We start from the raw sequence: 15850 nt of genomic DNA, 5'->3' as shown, positions 1-15850 counted from the left end.
CTTAATAACCATCTCAAATCTACACGAGTTCACCTCAGACAGCCTCCGGGAGTCCACGCCGTCTAAAAGGTTAACAAACACACTGCTGAATGTGTCTGCTGTTCAAATGATAAAAAATCCTAAGTGGCATGCTGTGAAAGTTTTTCTTCAGTTAGCATTTTCAAGTAAATCTGGTTAAAAAAAAATTATATATATATATATATGTAATTGATGCGGCTCAAAGTGAATTAAATGAAAATGACAGAGATTTCATGGGGCCCTATTTACTGTTGGTTTTTCATTGATATGTTGATCATGTGGAAATTTATTTTGATGGTAAATGAAGTGGAAATAATAACAATAATAATAATGATGATGTGGCATCACGCTGGAGTTAAGTGTCATTTTCTGCTCGTATGTTATTTTATTCGCTTGTCGCGTTCACGCAGCGAGGAGTGTGCACACACACAGATTTCACACACTCCTTATTAGACAGCACAAAAAACAAAAGAAATTTCAGTACAAAACATACTTTCATTGTAACACTGGTTTTTGGTAATAAATCTCACACACACACACGCACGCACGCGCGCGCGCGCACGCACACACACGCACGCACGCACACACACACACACACACACACACACACACGCACACACACACACACACACACACGGCCGAGCCACAGAAAGTTCAGCTCATGTTCTTGATTTGTCACCACGAAAACAAACCTTGTGAAAGTTGAGCATTTATTGTCCAGAAATAGTCGTCTACCAAACACAGACGACCCTTTTTGTGTTTTATCTAATGATAATGTGGCACCAGAATCTTTGTATGGCAGCGAGAACGAGTTGCTCTGGGAGGAGCAACCGGAGCGTGAGAGAGACGGTCGCTGGAGGCAAACATCCCTGTTAGTTATAGGCCGAGGACACCGGAGACTGTATATCGATCCCTCCTAACCCAACGATCCAGGTCAATGAATTTTGGACCAAAATGAATTTTTGGCCCAGGGCAGCTCCTGATGATACTGACCACCTCTACTGAAACAGGTGAACAAATGATGTTGAAGAGCCACGGTATAACAACCTATGTCAATTTGGATCAGTACAGTATTTAAGTGATGTACAATCTTTTGACATCTTGAGATGATATTCACTCAGACTTTGATGTGGCAACTTCATGTCTGGCTTGAGCTTCTCTGCAAACCTTGATTTCACCCTGAGTGAGCGATGGGCAGTGGTCGGAGAGGAGCGCTTGGGTCTGTATTCTTCGAACAAGGCTCTTGGCCTCAATGTAAAGTGAGACGAGTTAAATATGGAGAAAATGCACTGACAGAATCAATACGGGATGTGCTACAGTCCACCTGTGACACAGTGAATTGATGCCAACTCGTGGGAGTTGTTGATCTCCTCCCAGATTTTCCCTCTCGTTTCTCCTTTAATCTCACTCACTCGTACACGGAGGAGACATCCGGGACGGCAGGCCTCTTTTGGATTCAGTCTTTTTGGAGCGCGTCGCTCTCATCGTGGTGAGATATTTACAATACGTCGTGCAGCCCGAGTGGGAAGACGCCCCGTTCCACACTAAAGGAGGCTGCGTGAGGAAAGTGGGCGGCTGCTGGTCGTTGTTACCTCCGCTCATACATCAGGTCCGCTCTGTCAGCTGAGTTTCAGCTGCAGTCTTGACTGATGAGGCGCTCTGTCCACCTCCGGGTGACGCAGCGACACTTTCTAATGAAATCAGTCAAAATCAGCCTCTCGCAGGGATGTGTGTGGGCCGGCAGGCAAACCAAACGTCTGAGGGAATTATTCACATCAGTGGAATGAAGTCCTCCACGTGTGGGCTGAACCGTCATGGACAGACATTTTAGATTAGGGCTTTGTGCTGGCTTCATCTTTCTCCCTGTCCCAGGATCAGGGAAATCTTTTAGAATAATGCTTCTACTATTTGGCTCCCCCTCCTCTCTCTCTCTTTTATATTAGTCCCAGATGTTTGGGTTCAAGGAAGTGCCAGGAAACGGTCGACTCCGCTTAACAAAATGACAGAAAGCAGGCGAAAATGGCTCGCTTTGCTCCAGTGAGCAAATTAATGAATAAATAAACAGCCTTGACGTACGCTAAAATATTTGTGGTTTTTGAGGGAAATACTAACTATGATCTGTCAAGAAATTCTACTAAAAAACAATGAATTTGAAGGACTATTGTCTTCATATCTTTCATTATGTGAGTTTGATGGTAAAATACAAGAAATCCAATAATAAACAGGATGCAACAGAAAGAGAAATCTTCAATGCTTCTGTTTTATCCATACAAATGTATATCTGGGTCTGTCTCCTCATACTAAATATCCCTACTACTACAAAATACACATAACACAATACATTTGCATGTGTAAAACTCGTTGAAATGTAATGATTTAACTATATTTGATCATATTACAGCCCTAGTTCCAAAATGTGTTTGGGTTGTTAAACTACATAAAGGTCCACAATAATAAATAAGCCTGAAGTTACTGAAGTCACACTGCTTCTTGTCTCAAAGAGACATTATTCCAGGTAAATTCGACATGATAACCCCTTAAATTTAAACTTTAAAGTTTGTCTTTGTTGTGATGAAGAGTATTCGTGATGAAAATGTTTATATTTTCACAAAACCAAACAATTACTATGGAAAATTACTATAATCTTAATATAAAGCCAATTTTAATTAATACCTCTGGTGAAATGTCCAGAAAACGTCTCCTATAGCTGTTGCATTATGAGTGTTTTTACAAAGTCCTGTCTTTGAGGCTAATGCTACTTGGCTAGCTTTCATGGCAGCATCACCGATATCTCCCCTCAGGTCTCAGTATTGTGTTGTGCTGCTACTCTTTGCAAATGTGTTTGACATTTTTTGGGGAAACTGACCATCACTTGTTTGTACGTAAGTCCAAATCGTTGTGTCTCCCAGTGTTTGTCTTCACTGTAATGTCTTGAATCTGAGATTGGTGGGACGGGGCTGCAGAGTGGGAACAACTGCTCTGAATTAAAGTATAAATATACAGTATTGCCACGTAGTGCTCTATTGTTTTCAACACAGGCAGGAATTCATGTTCAGACACTGTGTGTGACCCGACTCCTCTCTTTTAGCTTTTATCTCTTGCACATAGTTTCTTACACAAAGATGCGAGCCGCAGGCGCCTTGAGAGAGAAACAGGGAAAGGGAGAGAAAGCTGTCAACCGCTGATATCGATCAGTATCGATTTTTCTCCTCACACTCCCCAAACTTCATTTAGCGGTACGGGAGATGTGACATCCCCCCCGAGCCACGGAGAGCCGGGTGTGCAGGCCTCGCACCTTCACCATCAAACACTTTGAGAAATGATGAATGTAGCGTGTCGAAGCAAGACGTGGGATTGGTTTGGTGCCTCCGATGTGTTTTTCGGTGATAATGGGTGAATCGGCAGGACGACAGGAGCCGCGTGATGGCGTGACTGACGAGAAACCTCCTCCAAGGCAAAACGCAACAAACTCCGGAGAGACCGGGGGCTGTCGCAACATTTTGAACATTTCTGTTATTAAATCAGAGTCACACCGCTTTTAGTCCCAGACCGTTAAAACCTGAGAGAGACCATATTAATTTGCTCATCTAACAAATAAACTAGTCAAAAGTAACCCAGAATCTAATTGTTATTAATCCAGCCTCAGTTGTGAAAACTAATCCAGACTGTAGTTACAAATAACCCTGGTTAGTTATAACTAATTCCAGCTCTAATTGAAATTAATCTACACTCTTTTTACAACCAACCAATTAGCAACAACAACTAGTATAAACCAATAGACTAGATTTTAAGTTTAAGTACAAAGGAGGAAACACTATTTTGAGATTAGAACGCATTTTTCAGTTTTCTCAGTGTCTGACATGGGTCGTGCAGGATTGCGATTACTTTGAGCACGCTCGGAGTGGAGGGTCACTGTGGAAAGAAACCCCCTCTGTTCTGAGTTTTTTCTCAGTATTCTGACTTTAAACTCAGAATTGTGACTTTTCAACTCAGAATTATGACTTTTAAACTCGGAATTATGACTTTAAAGTCAGAATTATGACTTTAAACACATAATTCTGAATTTTTTCTCTGAAATCCGACTTTAAAATCACAATTCTGACTTTTAAACTCAGAATTCCAACTTAAAAGTCTCACAATTCTGAGTTTAAAGTCAGAATTTTGATTTTAAAGTCGTATTTCAGAGAAAAAAAATTCAGAATTGACTTTTTTCCCCCATAGTTGCCCTATCATCTTCCGTATGCATGAATGTATTTTAAGTGCTTACGTTTTTCTTGACATATTCATTTGTGAATCCTGAGAATCGCTTTAAAAATCTGCTGAAAATCAAATTTAGGTGCTAAAATATCTTATTGGGGCAACAGTGTTACATCAACCACAGTATTAAAACAGTAGTAAAACATATAAAACATGTAAAACAAGTATATATTTCTAACAACTTTGGATTTCCTGGTGAGTTTCGAGGAAATGTAGCGTGTAACTTACCACTTATATAGGGGAGAGTGAGAAAATGGAGAGCTCAGCCGGTACGTTGCCAATTAATTCCAGTTAATAGCTTCCATAGCGGATTTTCTTTTCAATCAGTGCATAGGAGGTTGTCCAAGCATGTGCAAATGTGAATTTTGTTTAAAGGCAATTGAATATATGTGGAGACAAAAAGACTGAAATAATGAGAAATAATAATGAAAATGTGTTTTTGGGCTGTTCTGTATAATTACGGCTTACAGTCTTTTGAGGAAATGCTCTAAAAATGATTTTGGAAATTGAGTTGATGCAGTGAAATTACATTGGAAAAGCTGTGTGTTGGCCTGTATTTACCTATTGTCTTTGTTTGTCTATATGTAAAATGCATTGGGTCTTCACTGAATGTATTGTACACAAAGTGTAAATAATAGATGGATTCTGGACGTCTGTATACTTCAATGGAAAAGATACAAACAGCAACAGAAACACTCGAAAACACAATGACAAAAGAGCTCAAAACAAAATATAACTTAGTGTAGAGGCACAAAATTGAACAACATGACTCCTCAAAAGACATAAAACAAAATTTACAACAAGAACACACAGAAAAAAGACAAAACAAAAGAGACTCAATATGACCACAAACACCCAAAGAGACGACAAAATAAAATCCTTGAAAAAGACAACAATGAATAAATATTGTTGCACAAAAATGCAAAAAACAAAACGGAAAGTGAATTAAAGTGGACAGTAAATCTAAAATGTATAAAAACAGCATGAAAGACTGGTATGCTTTAGATGCACATTGTTCCATTTCTCTTTTACTGGTAGTTTCTCCTCGTTATTTTTCTGAATACAGTTTTTATATATTAAGCGGATTTGAGCCCATTCTTTTTTGTGAGTCTGTTTAGTTATCAGTTCTCTCTGCAGTATGGACCGGCTGTCTTGTTTTCGCTTTCTTCTTGGTTCACACAGTCCAAAGAAAACAAACTAAAAACTAAACCCAAAATTGGTGGCCATTTTTACCAAATGTACACAACATAAAGCTGATGACTGAAATTTTGATTAGGATAGCTGACCCAGTAGCCCTGCGTATCGCCACTGTGTGAATCAATTTCATTTACAAGAAGTTATCAATGATCATGTACAAGACGTAACAAGCCGTCACAAATAAGGAAGTGCACGCTGGATGTCAAACGAACCTCCGGGAGTCTGTGAGAAGAAGACAAACTGGGAAACACCTTGTGTTTTGTCTTGGCACGTGAACCCGAATGTCTGTATTGTCCCCGTGTGATGAAGTCAATGGACCATCTGCTCCTTCATTTGCACCTTCACAGCAAGGTAAATTGTAAATCTGAGCAGCGGCATGTTCATTGTCATCGAAGGGGGGAAGCCCTGTTGACGGACATGTTTCCATGGCGACTCTGATGGTGTTTTCCAGCAGGAGACACCAGATGTGGAGTATTTTCTGGGACAGCTCCAGGACACCATTACACTACTGTGTGTGTGTGTGTGTGTGTGTGTGTGTGTGTGTGTGTGTGTGTGTGTGTGTGTGTGTGTGTGTGTGTGTGTGTGTGTGTGTGTGTGTGTGTGTGTGATGTGGCTCATTATGTCACATGAGCATCAGTGCAGTCATTTGTGCAAATAAAAAAAAAAAAGGAAAGAGGAAGCATCGTGGCTCTCTGACGCCAAGTGTGTCGTCAGCGCGGCGTTGAAGAGCGACGTTGTCCTGCAGGGATACAAACAACTAATGTCTCTTCTCCTGTGTGTCTGACAGTTTATGTAATCCCAGCTCTCAAGCTTTGAGGTTAGTGTTGATGATGTTCAGATATCTTGAAAGCCAGCGGTTTGTTTCCTGGCGTCGAGGACGCTCTGTCATGACCTCCATCTCTGGCTCTGCCTCGTGGCAGCATTTGTTCCCTTCCCCCTCCCTCCTTTCCTTTTTTCCTAGGTGGGCGTGTGCTGCATGCTGTGTGAGGTGTGGAGGAGTGCAGTGCTGATTACTTAAGTGCTCTCACCTGTGGCAGGGCGTGGCTTCACCAAACATTGCACCTCTCTCCCTATAAAGCTGGCATCAGATTCAGACTCGGCGCTAGACTGTAAAACTCCCTACAGTTAGCTGTACTCTACTCTGCCTCGCCTCGCATCAGTCTGTGTTACTTTGGGTTAAATCTGTCTCTCCTCTGCTGCAGTACCAGAGTACTAAGCTACTGACTCTGTTCCTTGTCCCACTCCAACGGCCTCAGCACGACGAGACTCCCTGACAACCTCTGGCCGACCACGCCATTCAGCAGTTGCCACTTCATACCAGGCAGCGTGCTCCTTTAGTCTCCCGCTGGGTCCTATTAGTTTTATTTGGGTGGTTCGTAGCTGTAGTAGTGTGCCTGTGTTGGTACCTCTGTGACTTCAGTTTTTCTAGTTTGAAGTACCTTGGTTAGTCTTTAGTTCTGTCTTGTTAAGAGTTCTGCCTTCTTGTGTATTTGGTTGAGTTCTCTGCCACGGTGCTTTTTAATAAAGTGTTCTGAGTGTATTCCTGATTGCCGCGTTTCTGTCCGCACCCGAGTCTCTGAGTGTGAACCGCGACACGCTCAGATAAGACGACATGTAATATATTACCTGAGTGCACCGAGTGGACTGAGTTATAGTTTTGAATTTGACGCTCTATTAACTGTTAAAATTGTTTTATGCATCTCCTTTTTCTGATCTCCCCTCGCTGTAATGGGCTGTTTGGGCCTGTCAAAGTAAAACCGGCTCACAGTGGGAGATATTTCTTCAGAGTGTGTTGGATCTTGGGAAATAGTCTTTGAGTGATGGGAAAGTAACAGACCAGTTTTTTGCTTTGAATAAAGTGTCTGTTTATGATATAAAAACAATTCATCATTCTGTACTGAGCTGACATCGGTTTCACACTGCATTACTGTTGCATTTCTCAGTAAATTCAATGGCTGGGAGCTTGGAGCCACTGAAAGCGCAACTTTTTAGAACCATGGTTGTAGTAAATAGCTGTTCTGCACATTGTTAAGGTTTAATAGCAGATCTTTTATAGCTCATGTCTGTGTGGTTTCATTACAAAACAAAACAGCATCAACTCGTGGCCCAACATGGAAACTACATTGTTTATACCATTTCTATGTAAACAGATATTGTTTTCAAAATGTTGCTCTGAAACGGAAAACTGTTACTGATACGAAAACAAAGAAAAGTGATGTGTTTTCACTTGGAATGTTTAAACGGAGCATCACAGTCGCTAGATAGAACCCCGGACCCGTAACATGCAAACTCCATGACCTTCTCGCTATGAGGCGAGAGTGCTGAGCACTACGGGATGGTGCCATCCTCCCCACCCCCCCCAAATCCCCACCCCCCCATGCGCTGGAGTGAAACATAATGCAGGGTTTGAAGGAGGAAGAGGAAGAGTGGGAATTGGTGAGGAATAAAGGGAAAATCATGTCGCCAAGAGGCCCAGTCAGCACTTTACAGCTGGAAAACCCATCTGAGAACTGTCCTTCAAAACGCTTCAGTACACACACACACACACACACACACACACACACACACACACACACACACACACACACACACACACACACACACACACACACACCTGGCTATAATGGCACAATTTGCAGGATGTCTCCGCGGCGATAACGATCCACTTACAGCAAAAGAACTCATTTGTCCGGTTGAGGAGTTTAAACAGGAGAATGACAAGAAAGAAGAGGGAGCAGATGTGGAGGAGTAAAAAGAGGGGGGGAGCGGGATGGAAGAGGAGGAGGAGGAGGAAGAGGAGGGAGACGCGTCTGACACCCTGCTTTTATCTTCTCAGTGAAATTGAATTGACTTTGGCTCACGTTCAGACGGAAAGCGAGCAGGCCGTGATTTTTATTCCCAGCCTCATTTTTGGAATGACTCTTTTGGCCGTGTTCTCGCTGCCCCACCGGAATAAATGGACAGGGTTTGTTTTTTTTTGTTTGTTTTAATTCTTATACTGTGGTTTGTCGTAAAATACACACAAGCACTCTCGCTCATATGAGAAAAAACAAACAGAACAAAAGCATAAAAAAGCAGTGTTTTTTTTTATATGTTTAAAGGAACAATGAAATCCTGCAAATGATGCGTGTTTGCAGTGCAGGGTTTTTTTTTCGTTTTTTTTTCTCAGAGGATAAACTCAAAACCTCTCAAAATGAGAAATGTCCCACTTCAGACCTGATTTCAGTCGTCACGCCGCAGCAGGAAGAAAAGGACCTTGAGCATTGTTTGTTTTTGGGTTCTTAGAGAAAGAGAGTAATGGCAAAATTGATGCAATGTGGCTTTTGAAAGGTTTATATTTAGCTGTAACCCCAAAAAATCCCCTTGAAAAAAATGACAGAATGGAGAGAGACAAATAAGAATACAACGCTGAAAGACAGCAAATACACAGCATATTTTACATATGGTTTCGTTTTTCATTTTATTCTTTTTTTTTTTGTTTAGTTATTATTCACTCATTTGTATTTCTTCAACACAGTAATCCAGTCCATCTCTATTCATCTATCTTCCAGTGTTTTTGGTTAGGGATGCAATTAATAAGTACCCTGTAACTAAAGTAGCTGTAAAAAGCAGACATTTAGACAGAGAAGTAGGGAAATCAGTCGTGACAAAGAGAAGAGGTGAGAAAGCACAAAGCAGAAAACACGAGTTCCGACGATGAAATGTGCGTTTCTCCAGCAGGTGCAGCTCCAGTGATCAAGTGTTCAAAGTCAAAAGTGAAAACACATAATGTTTCCCGGGCGGTAGCGGAGCGACGGCAGCAGTCTTCACACTGAGCGGTTTCACACAGCCAGCTAAACGTTTTCATGTCCAAACAACAAAGACAAGAACGAGTGTCACACTGTCCAGGTCACACTCGTCTGGAGGTAGAATAATATCTGATGATAGAAGATGAATAGATGTACCAAAGTGTGAGGACTTTTGAAAAAGTTTATATTACATTTATATAGACCGTTGTCACAAAGTCACAGTAGTTATGTTTACATGATGACTTTTTGTCACGAAACCTTTTGGGAAAAAAGTTTTCAGTTCTTTAAATGGAGCATTAGTCTAATTCTTTGTTTGTAATGGGCTCAGTTAATGTCTGTTTTTCCACTCATTTGTCTCTTTTGATTATCTTATCATTTCTCTGAAGTAATTCTGATCCTTTCTCTATTTCTTTCTTTGTGTCTTTGGTGCTTTTTACACCTTCAACTGTATTTTTTTTGGTTATATTTTCAAGTTTATTAGATATTCCTTTCGTTGCTTGACATCTATTTCCTACATTTGTGTTTTCAGCTGAAACATCATGTAAACAGGACCTAGTTGACCGCAGTGATTAGTTAGTAATTTCATCGCGAAAACACTAGGCTACAAAGTTTTACTTTGAAAACGTACATTTAAATTTCTGTTAGTCCGCATTGAGTTTTATGTTGAAAAATATGTCACTTCTCCAGCGCTTCTTTCCTGTTTAACTCCTTCAGCTTAGAAATGTTATGTTACTTTAAACCCATTTTCTCAAAGCCGATCACTGCTCGAGACTGTCAGGAGAAAATGGGAATGAAATCCCTCCGACCGGAACGGCGCACAACCTCTCAGGCTAACGTGATGTCGTTTACCCACAGACAGTGTGGCGCTGTTTGTTCTAACGCAGCTCGTCGTGACGACCTCACAACATCTGCTTCCACTGTGTCGAAGGTGAAATGAACTTCAGCGACTCCACTGACCATAAAAGTCTCGTGGCACAAAGCGACGAGCCTTAATTGAAGTTTTGATTGGCTGAAGAACAAATCAGTCAGCAGGAACATGGTCAACAGAGGGTTGACAATCAAAGTGGGAGACCAGTCCACTGAGGAGAATCACGTCTGTGTGGCATGTCAGGCCGTCCCGTTCTGACGACCTGACAGGCAGAAATTACAACCGCGCTTCGCTGTCCGACCACATCGCCTCCAATTCACAGAGTAATGTCTGCTATCGACATCAGCGGCTGCACGACGAGGCGAGTGTCTTTGTGTTCATTACATGCATTCAGCAGATAGCGTCTCCATCAGTGCGGACACACATCATCGGCTGCTCGCTGAGCTGGGAGCGTTATTACACACTGCGTCGATAATGACGGGACTCGCTGATATGGCGACTCGCTAACAGGAAACACCGCTGAGGTCCCACACCCAGCAAACGCCACGGTGCAGCGTTCAACGCCCATGATTCCTCGCCATGAGGAGCCCACACATCACATTACCACCAGAAATTAAATAAATTAGCTTCACTCCATTAGTATTTTGATTTTATGTTGAGTCGTGTCTGTTTTCTAGTATCTGTTGACACATCTTGTTTTCCTGTTTCTGGTATTTTTTGTTGTTCTCATGTTTTGGGATTTGTTTTAATATTATTTCTATTCATTTTAAGATTTTGTAACAATTTAAAAAATATATATTTTTCCACTTATTTCTGTGCTTCTGATCATTTTGAAATGTCACATTTTGTCAATTTTACAGTATCTTTTTACTTTACAAGATTTGTTTCACATCTAATTCTTCTCTTTTTGTGTCTTTTTATGGAGATCTATGGCATTTTTTTATTCCATCATTTTTTTAAATGTTTTTTGTAATGTTTGTGACGGATTCTTCTTTAGACTAAAAAATACAACTTGGTGGTGAGTCATGAAAAAAGAAAAAAACCTTACATTGTAACATTATCAGTATTGTCAATATTACACGTGTAACATTTATTTTGGTTGTTGAATTCCAAAATAATTAATTTGCGTGCACTAATGTTTATAGTGTATTGTTCTCTCTATGTGTGTGGTTTCATTACTTAAACAACCAACATCCCCAACTTGTGGTCTGGCATGCTAACGACATCATTTTTAGCATTTCTTCCCTTTTTTTGTAAAATGAACACTGTTCTCAAAACAATTTTTGCCTGTGTACACATTTGTCTTTTGGACCTTTTTCACAATTTCATGTTTCACAATATATTGTGTTTATTTTTAGCACTTCATTCTATCAATTTGCTTTTCTATATCCGTTTTGCATGCATGGGCACAGTTCAAAAAACAAGCGTTTGCAGTTATTTTTGATCCTAAAGTCAGTTTTTTCCCCTCAATGATTAAGCAGAAACCTAGAAACCAGTCTACGGTGTAACATACCTTTGCTCAAAGTATGATCATCTCAGCAACCCTGAACTGGACGAAGGTGTATAGACGTATAGAAGCACTGTGGTGAACTCGCACTGAATCAACCAAGTTTCTGTTAAACATTATGCATCATCCACATACAACAAGCAGCAGTCTTCGCCATCGGGCCTCAGTGACGATGTTCACCGTCAGACTGGACTTCAATCAAGGACAGGAACGGGAGGAGGGAGGAGAGAGGAGAGAGGAGGGAGGAGGGAGGAGGGAGGAGGGGGCGTGTCGATTCACTGCTCCCTCGCTGCGATGGGGATTTCCTCACAGAGCTGCGTCTGCCAGACGGAAACATGAATCTGACAGAGGTGAACGGCGACGTTAACCGGCGCTAATCTCCCCGTTGACACACACATCAAACACTTGGCTGCGCTCTCATCCACACTGAGCCGCTGCACAGAAACGCAGATTAACATGAAGCGCAGGCAGATGAAACAGATTAGTGCATGAATTCGAGCGGAGACAGTCAAACCTCCGAGATGAAGACCAGTGGCGGTGATTTGATTGATTACCGATAAGTGTGAGTGGCCGACTCACTCATTAAGTTCATCTAGTGGGAGGAAGATGCTCTAAAACCTGTGTGCCAGTGCTTCGTTAAACAAACGCCTTCATGAACTAATGAGAAGCGGCAACAAACCTCTGCTCCTCTGACAAGCATTAAACATGTTTATAAATAATCTGAAGCAAACTTCTTCAGATAATGTGTCTTAATATAATAGCTTTGACATGAATTGATTCATCGTCATAGCATTTATGGAGATGGAGAATAGCTGGGATTTGCTGGGTTATACTTGGTCCCTCTCCTTTTCAGACATGCAATATGATTAAATTGATCTGCTTTGCTTATTTTACCAAACAAACAGTGAGTATCTTTGAGTGATTGATGTGCACTGTTGACTATGTCCGAAATAAAAAAAAAAGAAAAGAAATTAAATGAACTTAAATTAATTATGCTCCAAAGTTGACCTGGCGTCATTGTCTTCACTGTGGGAGAGAAACCAATGGACAGCAGCTCCATGTCAGTTTCCAAGCCATTTTACTTTGATTCACACTTTTTGCTTCGGAAATGTTATTTCCTGAGTTTAGCATCGAACCTTTGCTCCATGTGGTGGGACTTGTTATCCTGTCTGAATTGGTGAGTTTGAATGTGATTTTGTTGTTTGACTGTTAGCATTAGCCACCATGCTTGCAGGTAATGTGCTAGCTCATGCTATCATGAGGACTCATATAACTTTGTCAATGTCAATTGTCCATGTGATATGGAAACATTTTGCAAACTTGTTAAGATGTATTTTTGTTGAGACTTTTTTAATTTGATTTTGGACATGTCTGCTGTTTTTGATCCCTGCAATAGGCCAGGTCTGGTAGGAGGCTATGCAGCCTGTCATTTTCCTCCCACCTTCTCGGACTGAGTGTTACTATAATACACAATGAACTCTGAGCAGGTTGCGCTCTTGGACCTCTCCTTTCAAAACAAGAACCCACTGGGACATCAGTGGAACAACTAAGGTTCCATGCTCACCTTAGTTGTTGCTGATGACTTGCCAGTTTGTGAAACACCCACTGTTGTAGCAGTTGCTGCCTTTTAAGGCTTTATTCTGGAGTAAAGAAACCGCAGTAAAAAAGTTTGTTTCATCAAAAGAAAGAGGAGCTATAAAGAAAGGACAGTCTTCAGGAGAGTGAGACACTAAAGACTCGGGCAGTGATTGAGATCTGAGGTGTGACGGTGACACTCGTGCACAAGCTCGTGTTTTAAAGCTGCACTTCACGGCGAAAAAGACCTCAGTGCTGCAGAAATCATCAGAGTGCTTGTTTTTACACAGTTCTGTAGATACAGGTTCAGCTCAGACTGCACGTGAGCTCAGGGTGATGAGCAAACTGCTGACCTGAGGTCAGTCACAAGTCACACCTCTTATCTTTTCTTCTTTAAAACAAACTTCACGTTAACATAAACACATTCAAAGGAAAGGTTCACTTTCCCTTTTTACTCTCTGTTGATCAGGTGGTGCAAATCAAAACGTCCACTGTGGAGTTCAGGCCCCGGGGCTTCTGCTGATCCTATCACACATGTATTACGACTCTCCATCGTCACAAGATACATTATACCTCCGGTCCGGTGAAAGAGGTTTTTTTCTTCTCCTTTGATGGTTTCATAACCTGGGTTTTAACGTGAGCTCCTGTAGCTCCAACTGCTGAAGAAGTTTCAGCGGTCAAAATACACAGGATGTCCACGGTGACGTCCGTGCAGCATCCAAAGCATCAACAATAGTCAGTGAGTCAGATCAAAAGGAAACGCTGGAGATCCTTTCAGCTTTGAAGTTGAACAATGTCAGTTGGTAAGTGGAGAAGGTGAAGCAGCGCACACACACACACACACACACACACACACACACACACACACACACACACACACACACACACACACACACACACACACACACACACACACACACACACACACACACACACACACACACACACACACACACACACACTGTGACAGTTTGAGGCTTGCCTATCTCTAGGAAACATGCGAGACGCCTGCCTCATGCAGGAGGCGACTTTCTCCTTGTGTGGGTGATTAAACTAAGCCGAGCTGTGTTTTCAGTATCGTGAGCCTGAAACACCGAAACGTGTGAAATTACACTGACAGACAGAGGAGAAGGAGACTTTAATGTTCTACCTGCTGACCTCACGATAATCCACTCTTACATCAAAGCCTCACATTAAACGAACCATCTCCCTGGGACCGGCACGTCTCACACCCAGCGACGTTCTAGCAGTTATTAGCATGAGCTGCAGGCTCACAGACACACAAAACCTTCACGTGTGCCGACGTACTTTAACTTTACCTCTCAAGTAGACGAGTGCTTCTCAATCTGAGGTCCACTACCTCCTTTGGGGATGCCAGAGACTAAAGGGGGGGGGGGGGGGGGGGGGGGGCTTGGAGTTTCACTTGCTCTGAGAATAGATAGTACACAGATTTGTGTGTAGACAGACAACAAAGTTTAATTGAAACTTTAGAAGTTGGGTTCGCCGCATTTTTAAGGTTAAACATGTTTTGAGGCTTTGATTTGGTGGAAAATTGCAAAATTGACTCTTTTGGTCGGCTTTTCTATTCACCATTATGATGTAAATCTAAAAAGATCTGGGCTCCACTCCAAATGCACAATCCGATGCAATGAACTCTCAGCTGAGACGACGGCTACACAATCAGCCAGCGACAACTGAAGCAATCCCTCAAAATGGAAGATGACGACTTACAATTTGGCTCCATAGTCAACAAACCGTAAAGTTAATAAATGAAAAGATGGCTGCCCAAAATTGACTCCGGGCATTTGATCCAGTTGTGTGAACTGAACGCTCCATCAAATGCACACATGACAACTTCTACACCCTGAAATCCGTGGCCGACGTTGATTACACTCCTTCCCTCAATGACTCGTTGAACTTCAATGTAAGGACAAGATTATTTCTTAACTAAGCTTTAATGTAATAATGAGAGCCTCAGATCTTCCTTAGTGTCACACCACCTCATTAATTTAAGCTCTTATCTTCTGTCATAAGGTCAGAAATCTTCAATGAAAACCTGCTGCACGTCTGCCTCAAATCAAATCTTTCGCCTTTCCCGTATCGACATCCTCTTCTCCTCCCCTCTCCATTAGGCTCCTATCTTCAAATTTCTATACAGTCCTTTGGTCTTGTATTTCAGTTCTTTCTGATTTTTTTTTCTATTAATTTTGTGACACAAAATGTGTCACCAACCTAATAAAATACACCATCTCCTCTTATCTGGTCTACTAATTTTCTTTCTTGATATTCACGCTGTTTCAGAGTCTCTGACATGTGTTGTTACATTAACCTCTCAGTCATGCACCCTTTTATTATTAAGATATGGAGATTATTCAACAATGAAACTCATTTTCGAGCCACTTTGGGTCAAAGCAGAAACTCAGAATGAAGATTTGACGTGATGATAATGGAATAATGTTCAGTGAGTTTTATCCACAGAAGACCGATCAATCAATTCAATATGCTCCTATATGTCATATGCAGCCCCCACAAGTATGTGAAGTATATTTCATGGATGATTGTGTTCCACATTTTCAAATTGAAGAAGATGAATGCACAACTGTGTGTGAGTATTTTGCACATTACATACAGTAGAGTACC

The sequence above is a fragment of the Blennius ocellaris genome, assembly GCF_963422515.1.
Source record: "Blennius ocellaris genome assembly, chromosome: 18".
NCBI classification, from domain to species: Eukaryota; Metazoa; Chordata; class Actinopteri; order Blenniiformes; family Blenniidae; genus Blennius; species Blennius ocellaris.
This window is presented reverse-complemented; position numbering follows the sequence as displayed.